This window comes from Typopeltis vanoorti, chromosome 2 (assembly GCF_054136105.1).
Source record: "Typopeltis vanoorti isolate ZY-2024b chromosome 2, IOZ_Tvanoo_1.0, whole genome shotgun sequence".
Classification (NCBI taxonomy): Eukaryota; Metazoa; Arthropoda; class Arachnida; order Uropygi; family Thelyphonidae; genus Typopeltis; species Typopeltis vanoorti.
The window spans coordinates 118780578-118801417 of record NC_143550.1 but is presented as its reverse complement, the minus strand read 5'-3'; the positions used below and the strand labels follow the sequence as shown (position 1 = coordinate 118801417).

Below are 20840 nucleotides of genomic sequence, written 5' to 3'. Positions count from 1 at the left end.
TCACAAAAGTAAAAAGCAAACACCTAAAGATATATGAACTCCTACAACAGCGCCAACATACGAAGTCCCGACCGCAACTTCAACGAGACCACGTGGTCGTAAACCTATCGTCGGAAACACTCACTGAAGAAGCCAAGAACGCTCTCAGTCTAGGACATAACTTTGCCGTCACGCCCAAACAAATTCCTAAACTAGAACTTATGATGAAAGTAGAACGGGGTATCCACGATCTTCCGCCAGCAATGGCCAATAACGTGTGACTAGATATAGCAAGTATTATAAAGAAGGCTAAGCCTCCAAAAAGCAATATGCCACGTAAGCAAATAACTGCCCTAAAAAAGTTATATAATAATAAAAATATTATTATTACAAAAGCTGATAAAGGAAATGCAACAGTTATCATGAATAAAGAAGAGTATAACAGAAAAATGCAAGATCTGATATGCGACAGTTCCACATATCAAATTATACATCGAGACCCTACGATGTCTCAAAAGAAAAAAGTCCGAAAATTACTGAAAAAAGTGACATCATGGCCCAAAGAAATTATCAGGAAAATAAAACCAATTCATGTTAAACTACCCTGTATTTATGGATTACCAAAAATCCACAAAACTAATATTCCCCTACGCCCCATAGTTGATAGCATATCAGAGGTACATCGGAAAAGATAGCCAAAGTATTGTTGAAACATGGCCTTCGCACCACTTTCAAACCTCATGTCAAGCTGGCAACTCTGATCCGCTCGCCTAAGCTTCACCCTTTAGCACATCCAGGAGTGTATGTTCTGTGTGACTGTGATTTGGCCTATTATGGGCAAACAGGAAGATCAGTGAACATCTGCCTGGAAGAACATGAAAGATACATTCGCTACTATTACTATGGCAAGTCGGGACTGGCAGACCACACATTGGACACTCCTTCACACAGGATTAGATGGAGGAAAATGAATGTGCTATTTAGGAGTCATTATAGATCTGAAAGATTATTTTTTGAGTCGGCAATGGCTTTGAAGAATTCTCCCAACCTTAACAAATATGGTTGCATTAATTTGCCAAAAATTTGGGAAACGGTTATCCTAAGAAAAACTCCTGGATAACTGTTTTTTTTTTTTTATAATAAATATAAAAAAGCGAAATATAAGCGTTAATAAAACATCTTTGTTGATAAAAGTGTTTGTGGTGTTGTTAATACCGTGAAAAATAAGTCATGAATCATGTGGATAAAGTAAAGCGCTGAGTAATATCTCTTTTAATAGTAAGCTGTCATTGTGGAATTTATCTATGCTGTATTTTGCTAAGATTAAGAAAATAATTTCTTTCTAGTGTGTCCTATCATCAGCTATTTATTCTTTGTAGGTAAATGGTGAAATTTTTGGCATTTGCCCATAATGGTGTTACAGAAATTTTCTTCTAATTAAGGAATTTATTCAGAGTATAATGTCATAGGTAATATAGTATTGGGATATTCTGACTTCGTTGTGAAGAAGGAACAAGCTATATATCTTTCTCCCTGTTTTTAGTGGTTATATAAGGATATATTTAATGGAACACTGTATTTCATTCTTATTAACATTTAGTGTTTAGAAGTAATTTTCAACAAGTTTCTCTCTCTCTCTCTCTCTCTCTTTCAGTTTTATAGTAATTTTGTGAGAGTACAAGGAAGAATAATTACTTCAGTGGAATATTACATCTTTAGAAACAGTTTTCCCTTAAACATATGTCTCTCCTATCCTCATTAGTGTTGCAAGGACATAAGGAAAAACATGATTTTGACAGAACATTAACATGGTGTTCAAATAGACATTCTGCCTTGAGAAGTAATTACATTTGATTCATCTAATTTATGTAAACCTGACTTAGAATTGGAATATTCTATGAGAAGATATTTAAACAGTGTTGTATTTTGAGTAGCCATATTTGAATGGGTAGATTCAAGATAAAAAGAATTCATGACCTGGACACTGCCTTAATCAAGACTTAATATATGTTACTCATTTTAAGAAAAGTATTATAGTTGAGATGTGTGACTTTAGGAGAATATCTTGTTGTGATGTACATTTCACACCATAAATTTTACATTGGCATAATCAATAGAATCTCATATTACCCATTAGAAAATTATGCACTGAACCAGTCAACTGATAGGATTTTTAAACATTAACTTAAAATATAATAAGGTAGTATTTAAGTAAATGGAAACAAAAGAAAAGTTTCAGTTTTCTAAACTAGGATAACTTAGCAAATATATATTGATTACTTATAAATTTGCATCGATAGTTTTATAAAAATTGCATGAAATCTATTGGTGATTCAGTTTCATCCTTGCAAAATGAAAATTTTGCTCATTTCATAAATTTAGCATATACCATCCAGAATTTTTCAGCAGATGTGAATGAAAATATAAACCATTCTTATCTATTGAGTTGGTGAAAACATTAGGGAAATGCAATTATTGTTGCTAAATCCAAACTCCAAGGAAGGGCAAAGATTTTTGCTCAGTATTCAGTCTGATTTTGAAAGGTTAACAGTTATGAAGCTTTTAAATCATTACTTATTGATCAGTTTTCTAGAAATCTAGAAAATTGTAATTATGCTCCAACTTATGAATGGTTCAGTCTTGCATGTAGAATCCTAATGAGTGCATCTCGTTTTTTATAGTACTCATTGCTTTATTATATAGTTTTATTGATGTGGATTATAACCTCATAAAAGACACTTTTGTTTCTTCAGTGTAGAAATGAATTAAGGGCAGAGCTTAAACAAAAAAATCTGTAAGCAGGACGTTCTTGATATTTGACAATATCTCTAGATTCTTTGACAATATCACTAGAAATAAAGAAAGCCTCTTGAATGTAATGATGATTTTGTAAAATTAAAAAAAAAAAAATATATATATATATATATATATATCAAAAGAAAGAAATGGGTGCAATCCCTAATAGCAATTCCCATTTGTTTGTCTGAAACTTTAGTCCAGGAACTAAAATCCATTAAGGAAAATTTGGATAAGAATTTGACAGAATAGGAATGCAGCATGGAAGACTCTTGCATAAATTGGAGAATATGGGTTTGGATTATAAAATAGTAGCATGGATAAGAGGACGGCTGACTGACAGATATCAAAAAGTGTTATACAGGGGATGTGAGTCTGCAAGATTTAAGATAACCAGTGGTGTACCACAAGGATCGGTCCTTGTTCCACTGTTATTCAATCTGTACATTAATGATATTGGGAAGGATTTGACAGATGATGTACAGCTATTTGCTGATGATGCAAAGACAGGTAGAGTAATCAGGAATGCTGCTGATTACTCTACCATCACTTACAGAATGATTTGAATAGGCTGGAATTGTGGGAATGGGAAAATGGATGTCAGTAAATGCAAAGTCATTCACTTTGGCATGATTAGATATCCAATGTTGTATTATATTGGTGGGATTATGCTAGAAGAAACTGATGAGGCTAGGGATCTTGGAGTGTTAATAGATAGGAAGTTGAAGTTCAGGGCCATGTAGATTGCAATTTCAACTCAAAAGGTAATTGCAATGTTGAAATGAACTTTCACATGTAAATATAAAGATGTTATTTTGCCTCTTTTTATTGTGCACAGGTCTAATCTCCTAGTTTCCATAGTGATTCTGATACAGTGGAGAGAGAGTGCAGAGCAGAATGTTAAAAATTATATCAGGATTGTGGAATACTGATTATGAAGACAGATTGAGAATTTGTAGACTGCTGACACTAGCAAACAGGAGAAAGAAGGGGTGATGTGATTGAGACTTATAAACTTCTGAAAGGATCATACAGGATTTCAGTTGATGGAATTTTTCATTTTATGGGGGATAGGGAAAGGACAAGAGTTCATCCCTGGAAGCTGAGAATGAATGCTGCTAAGAAGGGGTGAAGACTAGATTTTTCCCTCATAGAGTGGTATGTGATTGGAATGGATTGCCATTGGATGTTGTGTGTGCAAGCAGCGTGAATGAATTCAAAAAGTATGGTGACTGGTGCATGTAGTGTGGTCCTCCCTTGATGAGTCCCTGACTCCCTGGAGGTCTCTCTTAATAAAAATAATAAGTAGAAGAAGGTTGAAAAGAAGATCACGTACAGAATTAGACAACTTGCATTTTTGATTAACAAATTTAAATTGGGAAAACTATCTGATATAGAACAATTAAGAGAAGATCCTAATCTAAGCATAGAAAACAAAATCTTTCTGATGAGTGATATTAAGCGTTTTAGATATAATAAATGAGGTCAGGTTTCAAAATACTGTAGTGCTGAATTCTCATCTCTGACAAAGATGAGTGAACAGCCTAAACAGAGTAATTGTTTTAAGAACTTTATTATGTTAGAGGCTTCAGGTGAAGATGTCAAAATAAATCCTAGTTTAACTAGTACTGAAATCAGACAACAGATATCTTATTTAAAACTTAGGGCAACTTTAAACATAACTGAAAAACAGAATCTTTAATGCCTCAGTTGGTGGTATGACAGGAGTCTTTACTTCCCTTATTACATGCCTTTCTTTTTTGACTTTGATTAGAGAAGATTACCTTCAATTAGAGAGCCACCACAGTATTTATTTTATGTGAGGATGTTAAAAAAAACTGGATATGGAAATATAATTAAAGGGAATATTTTATCAGGAATTACATGCTTCTAAAAGTATATCTGTTAAGATTGAATTCCCTGATTTTGGCATCTCCTTATTTTATGAACAATATTTCCTCAAGGGCTGTTTTTTTCCACTGGTAAATTTCAAATTATCACTTGAAATAGCCTTGGAGAGGATTTTCTTACAAATTCATAGATATTTCATTTTTTACAAGGCCAGAATTATTAGTCAATGGAATTCAGTTTCAAAATGTGCATTCCCCAAGAATCCAATCATTACAGAAGTTATTTGAAGCCAATATGAATCTATATCAAGAAAGGTAAAATCTTTATCTAGTGAATTAAATGTTGTTTCACTCAGGCTGAATCTTCTCACTTAAGAGATGACCTTGTGGAGTTTGATTCTGAAGGTTGCAGAGCTGCACAAAAAACTGGGTATAATATTTAAAAATCTGAAATAGGACTAAAGGTTTTGCCTATAGGTGTAGACTTTTGATGAGCATGATGTGCTTATATCTAAAAGATCAAAATTGTGGGTTCTCTTTAAAGATGATTATCCCATTTAATTTGATTCCTATTATCATAAAGTAGAATCATGCTGGTCATTTGGGTTATGAGGAAATTCTAAAAAGAATCTCAGTAAGGTATTTTTGGGTTGGAATATCTTCTGTAAAAAAATATATATAAGATCATGTCATCAGACACAAAATCTGCTTAATGGAAAAGCTTCCCCAACTTATGGTGCAGTTGCCTCTAAGATTGGGCAATCAGTACCTGTCCTGTCAGGTGTCTTCTCCCTCCAAGAGATTGACTACCATGTGTCTCCACCATGTCCTATTCTGCACCTCTCTGCTGCATTCCTCATATGAGAGATAGGTCCAGTCTTCTATATTTTTCATCCACTCCAGTCTTTGTCTTCCTCTCTTTCTCTTTCCCTCAACAGTTCCTCTGAGAAGTGTCCTTTGTAGGCAGTTATGTCTCAGAATATGTCCAAAATATCTGACTTTTCTCTTTTTAATTTCTTTCATCATGCTCCTGTTGACACCTGCCATCTTTAATACCTCTTCATTTGTCTTTTTTTCTTTCCATGATATTCTCATAATTCTTCGCAGCATCCACATTTCAAAGGCCTCCAGTTTTTTCACACTCAGATTGGAGAGTGTCCATGTCTCTACTCCATATAATAACGTAGACCATATGTAGCATTTGGAGATTCTTAGTCTTGTTTTCAGATTTAATTCTCGAGATGTTAGTAGATTTTTCATACTGTTGAAAGTTGACCTTGCAATTTCAATCTTTTTTCTAATTTCATCTTCTGTCCTGCCATTCTCTGTGATCAAGTGTCCGAGGTATATGTATTTTTGCACCTGTTCTAATTTATTTCCTTTTATATCGATGCATATTTTTGGTATTTTCTTTTCATTTGAAATTATCATGATTTTTGTCTTTTTAAAATTGAAACTGAGGCTATACTGTTTGCTATACTTGAAGGTTTCATCTATAAGAGTTTTGAGGTCATATTTGTTTTCAGCTAGAAGAACCATGTCATCTGCATATCTTAGGTTATTAATATTTCTGCCCCCTACAGTGATTCCTTTAAGGTTACTAATTTTATTAAATATTTCTTCTGTGTATAGGTTAAAGAAAATCGGAGAAAAGACACAGCTTTGTCTCATACCTTTCTGAACTGGGAATTCTTCTGAGGTCTCTCTATTTATTCTCAAAAGATGCAGTCTGTTCCCAGTAAAGATTAGTTAATAGCCTAATGTCTTTTCCATCCATGCCTACTTTTGAAAGGATTTCAATTAATTGTTCATGTTGGACATTGTCAAATGCCTTTTTGTAATCTACGAAGCAGAGGTACACATCTTTTTGTTTTTCTAGATATCTTTCTATGATGGTTCTGACGTTGAAAATACCTTCTCTTGTACCTACATTTTCCTTGAAGCCACTTTGTGTATCATTTATTTCTATGTTTATTTTTCTTTTATTTCTATGTTTATTTTTCTTTTATTTCTGTCAAGAATAACGTATAGGAGGACTTTTGATACTTGACTGATGAGGCTGATTGTCCTGAACTCTTCACATCTTGTAGTTTGTTTTTTTTGGGAATTGGAACGAAAATTGAGTGATTAATATCTTTGGGTAGAAATTCAGTCTCGTATATTTTATTGCATAATTTTGTTAGAAATTTCAGTCCTCCTTCATCGAGAGCCCTCAACCATTCTGCCAAGATGTTTTCTATTCCTGCAGCTTTATGTGGTTTTAGTTTTCTGACAGCATTTTCAACTTCACAGAGTAAAATGGATGGTCCTTCTAAATCAGTCTGTTCAGGAATATCATTTCTTTGTTGTTCATATAATTTCCTTGTGTATTCAATCCATCTTTCCATGATTTCTTTTTTATCCATTAGAATATGGTCTCTTGAGTCTCTAATGACACTTGCATGGTTTGCTGTATTTGTCCTGCTTGTCATTTCTCTGATCTTTTCATGCATTTCTCTGCTTCTGTGTTTTCTATCAAGGTTTTCTATATCTATACATTTATATTTAATCCATTCCTCTTTGGCTTTCCTGCATTCTTTTTTTATTTCTTTATTCATGCTTTTATATTCAGGTTTATTCTTTAACTTTTTTCTTTGTTCCATCAACGTCAGTATTTTTTCTTTCATCCATGGTTTATTCCTTTTCCTTTTTAATTGTGGGAGTGTATTTTTGGCTGCTTCATTGATGCTATTCTTGAATGTTTGCCAGTTCATGTTAATTTCATTAATTGGCGTTCTATTTTCTGTGTGAGTTGTGGTGTCAGACTTGTTAAGGGATTCTGTGAATTCCTTTATAAAGCAGTCTTTAACTTCTTGGTTGTTAAGTAAGTCTGAATTATAAGTTACTCTTATGAATGGTTGGCTTGGTATCTTAAGTTTTATTTTGATTTTTGCAATCACTGGGTTGTGGTCCGATCCTATGTCTGCTCCAGGATATGTTTTTGTTTGTGTTATTGCATTTCGGAATCTTTTGCTTATTATTATATAATCAATTTGGTTTCTATAGATGTCCCCAGGGCTTGTCCAGGTATATAGTCTTCTGAGAGGATGTTTAAACAGTGTGTTGGCAATTATTAGGTCATTGGTTTCACAGAATTGAATTAATCTTTCACCTCTTTCATTTCTGATTCCAAGCCCTTGGTTTCCCATGCAAAATGAGATTTTTTCTGAGCCCACTTTTGCATTTAGGTTGCCCATCAGTATAATAACATCATCTGACTTAGCACTGGAGATTGCAGTTTGGATGTCTTCATAAAATTGTTCCAACTCTTCATCTGGGTGATCTTGGGTTGGTGCATATGCTTGGATAATATACAGGTTGAATGGTTGTACAGTTATTTTGGCTGTTATGATTCTGTCATTTATGGGCCAATATCCCTGTAGAGATTTTGCATTTCTATTACTTAGGACAAGTGCCTGTAAGAGTGGTGGAAACCAGACAAATTAGTCAAGGAGAATTCAGGACTCGGTGGATAGGAATGTGGTACTTCATAAGAGTCAATATTGCTTTGTGAAGGATATGGCTTGCCTTAGTAATTGCCTAATTTTTATAATAAAGTTTTTTTTTTTAATATCTGATCCACTCGTGAAAGGCCACAAGACCTATAGCACATTAGTGCAGTGTGTTTGAGCAAGAGGAATAGAAGAAAGGAATTTGTTCACATTTTGTTTGAACAGCTGAATGTTGTAATTTTTGGGGAGGGCAGAGTGGAGGAGACTGTTCCCAAGGACAGAAGTAGATGGGATGAAGGAAGAAGCAGTGAGGTTGGTTCGGTGAGTTTCGTAATAGGCTGTAAAATGATGTTGGTTAGCAGTGGCTCTTGTTTTAATGATTTTGGAGGAGAGTGGAGGGATAGCAGTGGTGAAATCAACAGAGCACTGTCCATGAAAGTATCAGTAGAAGAGGCACAAGGCTGAAACTGAACATCTGTGAGAGAGGGATCATTAATTAGCCGGATTGCCCTCTTCTGGATAGAATCGAGCAATTTTAGAGAGGATTTTGGTGCTCCATCCCAAATATATGAGCGCAATATTCCATGGCTGTGTATAGAGTAGAAAGAGAATTCGGACTGAACTGCACCTCCAGGAAAGATTGGAGGTGCAGTTCAGTCCGAGTAGAGAAATCTGATTGTGTTTGAATATCTCAGTATTACTGAAGGTAAGGGGAAGGGAGGGATGTGATCACTTTCTTGCAAGAGATCAGACAGGACTGAGTTTTGGTTGCATTGAAGTTTACAAGATCATCCTTGCCCCACTGGGATATAGCTAGTAGATCTGAGTTTGGATCATCAGTCATGGTATATCTTGAGGATTCTAATACTTGAGCACTACAAGCAGGGCTGGATTTAGACTTGCTGAGGCCCTAAGCTATACAAAACCCAGAGGCCCCCTACTGTTTTAAATTACATCAGCTGGATTTTTTATTCGAGGCCCTGGCAGATTGCGAGGCCCTAAGCTGTAGTAGCTTTTTTAGCTTATATGTAAATCCGGCGCTGACTACAAGATTTGTTGAATGAAAAGTAGGAATGGCAAAGCTATGGATATGATTGGAAATTTGAGAGAGCAGATCGTCTATATACTAAAGGAAAAGAAAGGATTGGGTGGATTTTCAACTCGCATGGAAACCTTCAGAACGAATTAACTTCATAAGTCAAGGACTTATTGTACCTGCCATTTAGGATACACTGGACAGATATTTTCTTCTTACTCCTAACAAATACAGCACAGGTAAATTCCATAATGAAAGTTTACTTTCATTACACCTTAGGTGTTCCTCTTCAACATTTAGACTTCGAGATCACCTTGAGTCCTGTCAGCGTCACGTTGCCGTTCATCAACAAACCGAATGACATTACGAAGTGCCACAGCTGTGAAACAGAAGTCAAAGAAAGGAAAAAAGGTATATTGTGTGATTTCTGTTGCAACTGGCTACATATTTCCTGCGCGAAAATAAATGAATCGGCACACAAGCTTTTTACCAATCTAAACCAGCCTTACTTCTGTACGACGTGCCTCCTTTCCGTAAAATAAATACTAAACCTAGGCAAAAGAGTCAATAACCTTGAGCAACAGCTTAATACCGTGATCGATACCTTCTCCTCCAAAATCAGAAAGTTGGAAACTAAGCTCGAGACGCTCAACGACCAGAGCCCATGCCTGCTAACAAACTTCAGTCGCTCGAGGCTGAAAATAGTAAACTCAATGCTGTTATCCTGAACTTTCCGATGAAAAACGGTAAATCCTTAAAAGAAGACTTTGGCAAACTTGCAGGAGAATGCAATTTTGATCCCAGAAATATCGTCAAATGCCACTGTATCGGACCTATAAACAAAAGAAAGGACGGAACAAACTTTCCACGTTTTGTGAAAGTGACTTGCGACTCACCAATAAACACTACGAAATTTATAACAGCGATAAACAACAAGCTAAAGGACACTTGCGCCCTGTCACGCATACATGCTCGATCTGATTTAACCTTTGCCCAGAGAGAACAAAGATGCCAACTCCGAAAACAACTAGAATTAAAACGCCAAAATGGAAACAACAGTTGGGTGATATACTACAAACAATCCAAACTAGTACAAAAACCAAGTGATGCCACTAGTAGCCATCAAGAACACCAGTATGCAGGCACTGCATAGGAAACGTGCAAGACCCTTGGGGTAAAATCCATGCCTCACAGAACCTTGCATATCCACTTCACCAACATCTGTGGCCTCAACTCCAACCTTAATAGCATCCACTACCATCTGCAATCCACCAAACCCCACCTACTCTTCTTAACAGAAACTCAAATCTCACCTTCCCCCAGCACTATTCATCTCAACCTTCCTAACTATACACTATTTAACTCCTTTTGACTCAAGGGTGGCATCTGTGCATATATCTGCTCTGACATATCCTGCCAGAGAGCAACTAACTTAGAATCACCTGGCTTCAACCTTCTTTGGCTGAAGATATCCCCGACCCCCCACTCAGTCAAATTCATCTGCTGTCTCTATCACTCTCCTAATACCACTAATCACTCTGAGCGCTTTCATTTCCTCTCCTTAAAAGTTGATTTTCTCCAGTACCACTCTCCTAACAGCGAAATCATCTTCCTGGGTGATTTCAATGTGCATAACACCAATTGGCTTTCCTCTTTCAGTTATACAGATCCTGCAGGCAGAGATTCTGAAACATTGGCAGTCACTAATGACCTCACACAAATTGTTCAAAAACTGACCAGAATACCAGATAACCCAAACCACCACCCAAATACCCTAGATCTATTCCTTACTAATGACCCCTCCAAATATGCAGTGAATGTAGTGAGCCCCCTGGGTAATTCTGACCACAACTTAGTGCTCATCTCTCCCCCCCCCCATGCAACAATGCTTACATAGTCACTCCCACACAAGAGTAGTTTGGCATTATAACAGTGCCAAATGGGACAGTCTCCGAGACTACTATGCTTCATTCCCATGATTACACTATTGTTTCTGGTCTTCCAGTCCAAACATATGCACTGAACGCATCACCAAAGTGATCCTCACTGGCATGAAAACATATATTCCCCACACTACTCAGACCTGCTGTTCCCTAACCAAACCCTGTTCTCCAAAAAATGTGCCAAGGCTGTACAAATGAAAAATCAGGCATACCACAACTGGCTCAAATCAAGAACCCCATCCTCATTCGATGCCTATACTTGTAGCCCAAAACAAATGCAAGAAAATTATCAATACTTCCAAAACAGAATTTGAACTGGCCAAAAGCTGGAAGCTTGCAGGCTGTCCAAACGGCAGCCGTGCCTTTTGGTCTCTTGCCAAGGCAATTGGCCGTAACTTTTGATCTACACTATTCTCAACTCTATCATATCCAGATGGCTCAATAGCACATCACAAATAGAAAAAGCTAATCTCCTGGCATCACACTTTGCCTCCAAAGCACACATAACTGACAATGGCAAATGCCCTCCAGTCATTCCAACTGCCCAACATACAATGTCCCTTGTATCCTTTTGCCAAAAAGACATCACAAACCTATTGTCTAAATTAGACACAAAAAAAGTCTCCTGTCCGTGGCGGAATTCCTCCAATTATCCTGAAGGTCTGTGCATCGGAACTGGCTCCTATCCTATGTGACCTGTACAGACTCTCTTACTCCACTGGTATATAACCCAAAACCTGGAAACTGGCCTATATTCAACCCATTCCTAAAAAGGGTGAAAAATCACTGCCATCTAACTACCGCCCTATCTCACTCACTTCAGTCCTATCTAAAGTAATGGAGAAAATCATCAACTCTCAACTCCTAATCTACCTTTAAGGTACCCGGCTATTAAGTGACCACCATTACGGATTCCGTCAAAGCCGTTCAACAAGAGATCTACTCTCGTACATCACCCATCACTGGACAAACGCCATGGAGAAATTCGATGAATCCCAATTAGTTGCACTTTATATCTCCAAAGCCTTTGACCGAGTCTGGCACAAAGGCTTAATAAGCAACCTCCCATCATTTGGACTGCCTCAGGACTTCTGCAGATGGATTGCCAGCTTCCTGTCTGGACACACACTGTGTGATGGTAGATGGCTCCCTATCCTCTCACCATCCAACTAATGCTGGGGGTCCCACAAGGTTCTGTTCTCTCACCGACCTTCTTCCTTCTATATATCAATGGCCTACTTCAGTTGACCTCTACCCCAATACACAGTTTTGCAGATGACAGCACATTACGTTCCTCCCTTTCATTTGACAAACCCTACTCTACATAACTCACCTCAACCCACAGAACATCAACCACCACTGCCCTTAATTCCGACCTCCAGCCCATCCGCCAGTGGGGCTCAGATAACCTCGTCAATTTCAACACTAGTAAAACCCAGTTCTGTCTTATTTCTCACAAAAAAGAACCATTTTCCTCCAGCATTGTTTTCAGTAACACTAAAATTCTCAGACAAGATGAAATTTCTCTTCTCGGAATTACCTTGACATCAAGCCTCTCCTGGCATAAACACATTACAACCATTGCATCCTCAGCTTCCAAAAAACTAGGTTTTTCTCTTTCACTCAAGATGCTACTTCACCTCTAAACAGCTATTAACACTATACAATCACAAATCCTCCCAGCTCTCGAATACTGCTCTCACATCTAGAGTGGGGCTCCAGAAAGCTCCCTCAAAATGCTTGACTTAATACAGAGGAGAGTAATTAGACTAATAAATGACCCATCCCTCACCAACTCACTCCCCCACTTTCACATAGATGCTTGATCTCTGCAATCTGTATATTCTATAAATATTTCCATGGGAAATGTTCACCTGAAACAGCATCAATAATTCCCCCACCCTGTACTAAGCCCATTGGAACATGTACAGCTTCTGCCCAACATCCTTTCACAGTACACCTCGAAACCCACAGAACAAGTTTCTTTTCCTCCTCATTCATCCCTGCTACTGCAATACTCTGGAACAGTCTTCCCCCAGACGTATTTCCCAAGGAATGCAACATACAGGCGTTCAAATCAAATGTAAACAACTTTCTCCTTTCGCAACCCACCACCCATATACGGTACTAAAGTACTATAGGTTGACCAGCCAACCTCCTGTATATGGGACCAACATAAAAAAATAGTACTGTATGAAGGCTGTACCAGGACTGGATTAACCATGAACAGATATCCAACAGAAGGGCTCACATTGGTTAGCCATTCGTGGTTAATCCTAGTGGTGACCATCTGGTGTCATGACTGGTATCTCAGCAACGATGTGCAACAGATATAGCTCACCCACCAGTACAACAGTGGGACAGTTCAGCTGATTTCCACATGCACCATGTGTCATACCTTGCTTTGCCTGGGATTCCACATTCAGAGACTAACAAGGGTACTCATGATATTTGTTTCAGTAATGAAATACCGTGAGTAAGCATATTTAAAATAATTATAATACCAGAGGAAAACTCACATGAATATTTTATTAGCTTAGAATTTTCGCCTAAGTCATAGGCATCATCAGTACAAGAACACAATGGCAATTGAATGTTAACAGACAATTCTAAAAAGTGCCACCTAAGTAGCTAATGTAAGATAACTAAAAAGGTCAGTAAATTTCTTAACTTGTTTTAAAAAAAAACCCTACATATATTTAGACAAAATAAAGGTAGGAAAGATTAGTTGATTTAAAAAGTACTATCTCCCACAAAGGGGATAGATGTAAACCATCAAATCTGTTTAAGTTAGGAGAGTGAAGTAGAGCTTTGCATGTTTGTTTATAAAGCCATTCCATTAAGAACTAACTTTTATGAAAAACTCTTGTCTTGTTCCAGTGAACTCTGTCTAGTGCTGATAGCATGGAAAATTATGGAGACAACTGCCGTGTTAGAGCAAAACTTTAGTTTAATATAAGCCAAAATGAACACCCGGCATTTCGACCTTCATATCAAGGTCATCATCTGGAGCATACACATATATACAGAGAAACAAGCTGCACTACAATCTACATGGTTTGCTAAAGTTATTGACCAACCATTACAACAATTATTGGCCTGACCTCTGGTGAAAAAAAAAAAAACTTTACTACCTCAAAGCTAGAGTCCTATTATTATTATCTATTAGGTTATAAAATTAAATTGGGCTGGAGAGCAACATGTTTTTATATATATATATATATATATATATATATATATATATATATATATAAAAGAACGTAAAAAATAACACAAAAGACACGTTAAATATAACAATTTTGGTGAAGCAGGCCTCTCAGGTCACGCTCTCAACACCCTACACCAAATTGATTGGAAAAGTACCTGGTATGAAAGAAAATTTAAAGAAGCCTGTGAAATTCTGATTAACCACCTTAACTCAACAATAATGGTGGCATAAAAATTCCAAGAATTTGGATGGCACATATTCAGCCTACTTAGTATCTTAGCATACTTTAGGGACTTTAAGCAATTTTCAGCTTTTATTGGAAACTATCCCATACCAATTGGGTGAAATTTATATGTATAATCACATTTTTATATACCATATTTGCTGGCCTATAAGACATACCCCCTTTTTTGTACACATTTTTAGGGAAAAAACTTTATCACTGAATATTATAATGAATTTACAGTATTTCAAACATAAAGTAATAAGTAGGTCTACTTTCAACAAATACCTAATCTAACTAGGAAAGAGTACCTACCTTTTAGTCTTCTTCGTCAAAACCCAGAAATTCATCTTCAGAGCTAAATGAAGAGACACTTGAAACCTCTTCTAAATCAGAATCTGAGTCCTCATACAACAAATTGTCCTCTGTATCATCCAGTGCATTACTAATGCCAAACTTCTTAAATGATTTAACCACTGTCTCAGTTTTCACAGCATCCCATGAAGCTTTGACCCACTCACAAACTTACGAAATGCTGGGCTTCTTCCTGGTGGCATAACCTCAAAATCTGAAAACCATCCAGCTGTTTCACTTGTCCTTCATAAATCCCTTAAATTTATTAATGCAGACATCTAAAGGTTGAAGCTAACTAGTTAGACCTCCTGGAATTACAGCTAACTGAGTTTTCGATTCCTTGAGTTGATTTTTAACATCTTCTGTTCTGTGAGTATCAGCGTATAAGACGCACCCTGTTTTTCAGACCTATTTCCAAAGGAAAAAAGTGCATGTTATGTGCTGGCAAAATACAGTATTTATATATATAAACATGTTGCTCTCCAGCCCAATTTAATTTTGTAACCTAATAGATAATAATAATAATAATAATAATAATAATAGGACCCCTAGCTTTGAGGTAGTAAAGTTTTTTTTTTTTTTTCCATCAGAGGTCAGGCCAATAATTGTTGTAACGGTTGGTCGGTAACTTTAACAAACCATGTAGATTGTAGTGCAGCTTGTTTCTCTGTATATATGTATATGATCCAGATGATGACCTTGATATGAAGGTCGAAACGTCGAGTGTTCATTTTGGTTTATATTAAACTAACATAATTTTGCTCTGACACGGTAGTTGTCTCCATTATTTTCTATAATGTATTCTGATCATCATGTAAGCATGAAAGAAAGGCAAGTCCAGACTGTTCAGGCTCAAGGTATTTAATATGGCTTCTGTTCTTCTTGCTGAATAAAAGCAGATCTTCCTGTTTGTCTGAAATAAGATAACCCACAAGAGCGAGGAATCTGGTAGATGCTTGGATAATTGAAAGTTGGAATCTTTTCCTTAGGTGAAGCAAAAAAAAAAAAGGTGGAGATTTTTCTGATGGGGTAAAAGCAACAGAAATATTCAGTGGTTTTAAAACTTTCACTAATGCCTTGGACATAAGGGATAGAAATACAAGTTATTTCTTCTGTATTTGAAGAGGTAGAGATATCATAACTGTTAAAAGCTCTTTTGATGAAAGATTCCTTAAAACCATTAGATGAAAAGACAGAATTAATATGTTGTAATTCTTTCTGTAACAGTTCGTCTGAAGAATATAAGGAGTGTGCCTGATGTATCAATGTTTTAATAGTTCCAGCCTTTTGATTGGGATGGTGATGAGATTCAGCATGAATATAATGGCCTGTAATCTTCTGAAAAACTGAGAAATGCTACCATCTGGTTGGCAAAGAATTAAAACATCTAAAAAGACTAATTGCTTATTTACTTCTGCTTCTAGGGTGAATTGGATCATGGTATAAAGTGTATTTAATTTAGAAAGAAACTGCTGTAACTGAGAGGAAGAGCCATTCCAGATTGCAAAAATATCATCCTATCATCTAGGAGAAATGTTATCAAAAATAAGTTGTTCAAAGTGTTCCATGAATAAGTTGGCGATAGCAGGAGAAATAGGATTACCCATTGCTGTTCCTTCAATTTATTGATATAACTTGTTTTTAAAAGAGAAATAATCAGAACATACATACATACATCTTCAAGGCCCACCTTTCCTAATTGGGTTGTGGGGGCAACAGCTGCAAGAGGAACTTCCAATGGTCATGATCCTCTGCCACCAAGCTCAGGTGTTCTGGTGGGATTCCCAAACATGTCCACCCAAGGTTTTGGATATAATCTATCCAGCGAGTCCTTGGCCTTCCACCCTCTGGCTTGGCAAAGAGGGCCTGCTGAGAGAGCCTCTTTTGTGGCATTCTGACCAGGTGCCCATACCAACATAACTGTGATCTCTCAACACGGAGAAGCAGCGGTTGAGTATTGAGGGTTTCTCAAATTGCAGCGCTTCTGACTGTCAAATCTTGTCAGCCCAGCAACCCCTTGAAGGAACCTCATTTCAGCCGCTTGGATTCGTTCTTCATTTTTTGGGTCATTACCCAACTCTCATGACCATAGGTGAGGATGGGGACATAGGCTGTATTGAAGACAGCCAGCTTTGCCTTCTGGCTAAACTCCAGCATCAATACTACCGAACGGCCAAGCTCCCGCAATATTGAGCTTGCTAAGCCAATTCGAGTATCTAGCTCTACGTCCCACTTTCCATCATTTGTGAATATGGACCGAAGGTATTTAAACTTCTCCGCCTGCCTCATTGGGACTCCACTTACATGTAGAGTGCACTGGGATGGTTGTCTTGAGACCACAAATGTTTCAGTTTTGGCCACACTGATCTTCATTCCAGCGTCTGCACAAACAGCTACAAACTTATCAGAATGTATTACAAAATCAAATAGTTTAACAATATCTGAAGGAAATTCTTGTTGAAGTAATTCAATGCTGTCAGATAAAGGAACATTAATAAACAAGAAAACATCTAAACTAATCATAATATCTGAAGCATCCAAATGAAGATCTGAAATTTTAGTTTTTAAAATCCAAAATATTTTTTATATAAGTAGCAGTTTGTATAGCTGAAGAGGTTACTTGAAAATTAGATAATAATTGGAAATTTTATGAGTGGGACGTCCTGTTCGAAGAAAAGTTTTAAGTTTTTTCTTTTGATCTTCATTCTAAGTAGAAACATTATCGATACGAGAATTAAGTCTGTTTAATTGGCTATAGATAAGACTGAAAATCTTGAACAACAGCAGCCTTTCTCTTGTCAACCTTCGTAATAATTAAATTGTTATTATTCTTAAATGATTTCAGTGCTTTAAATTCAGGAAAAGAGACATTAGGATGGGATGTTGGAGGCTTAGCACTAAAAAGAATTCTTGCACATTTAAAATGAGTCCTGTTAGTTGTTTTTTGAGATAAGGATCAAAGACCTCTATCTATGCTATGAAAAAAGTCCATACCTTATTGGGAGAGATGGCGAAATCATGTCCTTTTGATAAAATAAAAAATTCATCCCCTGTTAGTTGTTCTAGAGTGGCTTACAAGTGAATCAAACTGGCACTTTAAATTATCACAAGAGGCATTAAAATCATTTAGGCATGAAGTCGATATGTGCAAAATAGTGTTAAAAGTTTCAGCCACTAATACAAATTCTAAGATGTTCTTGATATAAATGATTTCTCCATTTAAGAGGGCTAGAAATTTTTTAGCTTCTTATAGCTGATAATTTAAAAGTGACTTACTAGCCTTTAAATAAATCCGATATGCTTTACAAGACCTATAAAAAATCAACTAACACCTTTTATTCCCATATATGGAGCAGGCAAAGCTGTTTCAGCCCTATCTAACTTTTGGAGACTGAGTGAGCAGTTCAATCTCCACTAGCAGCCAATTAGAGATAGCTGGCCAAGGCTATCACTAAGTTAATCGCCATCCAGTGAAGAGACAGGCTAACAAGTGCCGCCATCTTGTGGTCCCTAACACAATATTTTTAATGTCTGAAAATAGTGTGGGTTCAACAGCCAATTTTCTTGAGTTTCCCAGAGAAAATATCCACTTGCCTGTGCCAGAGATTGACTAACTCAGGAATCTGTCAAAAAAAGCTTAGAAAATGTTCCTCTAGTCGGCGACTAGATTTGAATCCAAGCCTTCATTTGTGTGGTCAAGCTCTGTGGAGTGCAAACGCACTTCCACTGAGCTACACATGCTCTACAAGATCTATAAACTGCTTTTATTTTACAACAGGTAGGAATAACCTGAGCTATCTTACAGCGTTTTAGAAATATAATTGTGTTCATGCATTTAGTCTTTTTGAGCATAGTCTTATCTATCTTCACAAGGTAATAAAAAGTGTACGTAAAAATATTTTACTTGAGTTTTCCTCCGATATTATAATTATTTTAAATAAAGGTATCCATGATGATGTCTAGGCATCGCAAACAACACCTCGCATGGGCCAAGGTACATCTGCAATGCACCCTTGAAAGATGAAGGTCATCTCATGTGATGAGTCCTGTTTCCTGCTGCACCATGATGATAGCTGGGTTTGCATTTAGTGTAAACAGCATGCAGCCTCTATCCCCTGGTTGCACAGTTGGGGTTCAACAGATCGGTGGAGGTGGTGTTATGGTCGGGAGACCTTATCCCTGGCACTCCGTAGGTCCGTTGGTTATCATCCCACAAATACTGAATGGCGAATGCTACTGGGATCTGTTATCCGACTCGTACAACTACTGAGGGTTGGAGGAACACAACAATGAATTCACCACATTGCCTTGCCTCTCCTCCCCAAAAACTAACTGATGGAATTGCTGCAGCTGGCATGGGTTGAGTTATGCATGGAAGATGTTCAACACCTTGTAGGATCTGTTCCTAGGTGTCTGCAAGCCATGATTGCACAGAAAGGTGGACCAACGCATCATTAGGTGGGTGTTCCTAATGCAAAGCTAACTCAGTCTACTTTCTTGGCAAGTTTAATGTTTAATTTAAAACCACAAAATAAAACATGCTTTTAATTTAACATTTCTCTTTACAGAAATTCATACTATTATCTTACAAAATAATTATTGAAAAACAACAAATTACATGATAATTACAGTAATTAACTTTAATGAAAATACAGATATTTCATACTGAAAATAACAGTACATCATCAGTGTATAGAAACAAGCAAATCAAAGAACATGAATATATACAGCAATCAGTTTACCTAAAAATGGTTGCCGCAAGCTAGAAATTTAAATATGAACATTAAATACGAATTCCTTTTCAAAGAAAGTTGTGAAGCCCTTTTACATCAGTCTAACCTGAATAGGAACAGTTGTCTCTCTCTCCCAAAAGTTTGGGAGATTCTCATTTTTATGTAAACATCAAAAATAGTTTTAATATTATTTATTAATATATTCATTTCTAGCTTGCGGCAACCATTTTTAATTGGTAAAGCGATTGTTGTATGTACCTTGTATTCCTCTTCTTTGATTTGCTTATTTCTACATATTGATGATGTGCTGTTATTTTAAGTATGAAATATCTGTACTTTCATTAAAGTTAATTACTGTGGTTATCTGTGATTTGTTGTTTATAGTTATGCCACAAGTACCTTTAAAGATTAAAATGATTATTGGAGATTTACATATAAATACATTGGTTATCTTACATTTTCAGTCACAAGTTCTTAGAAAGAAATTCCTCTTTTTTATAATAACTTAGCTGCAGTTGTAAATTATCAAAGGAGTGGCAGAAGCATTATATATTTATGTTAATTATATTCAAATGTGAGTACATAAACTTTATTAAAATGTTTATGTACACTACTGTCCAAGATATTTTTTATCCTAAGTTTTAAAATATTTTTACTATACAAATAACTATTTAACACAGGGATATTTCATAGTCATTCATTATTTTTGAAATATTTGATCCAGATATTAATTTCAAAAGATTATATCTTTTATTGTTGATACTAACCAAGTAATACTTAACTGCTTACTTGATTAGTAGAGAAATATACTGTACCAGTCTCAGAACTAAATTCAGTGTGATTTTCTCTTCTAATCAGGTATTTTATTTGTTTTGATAATTGATAATAACCAACCGTTAAGAACAAAACTTAGCATAACTTCCATTCTTATATTTTAAATATAAGAATGGTATAATGTTAAGTATGTTATTTTATTATGTTAAATAAAAAATATGAATTTTATTTTTAATTTATAAAGGATTATTCAGATATTTATTATGCTTGATTGCATACTAAATTTAATGGCATCAAGGAGAAGCAGATTATTATTTGTTAGGGATATAGTTTGTTTTGAGTAGTAACCTTATCTCTTCACAAGGTAATATGAGTGATATGGTAACTATTTGATGTGCAATATATGCATATCAAATAGTTAACATAAACTTCTCATTCCATTTTTTCATTTAT

At 36.2% G+C, this 20840-nt stretch overlaps 1 protein-coding gene across 2 annotated transcripts in view; it reads left to right on the top strand.

Annotated features, from left to right (window-relative positions):
• LOC150109375 (ubiquitin carboxyl-terminal hydrolase 46-like) overlaps positions 1-20840 on the top strand; it is a 111370-nt gene that overhangs the window by 72733 nt on the left and 17797 nt on the right. The gene's annotated exons all lie outside the window — the stretch shown is intronic.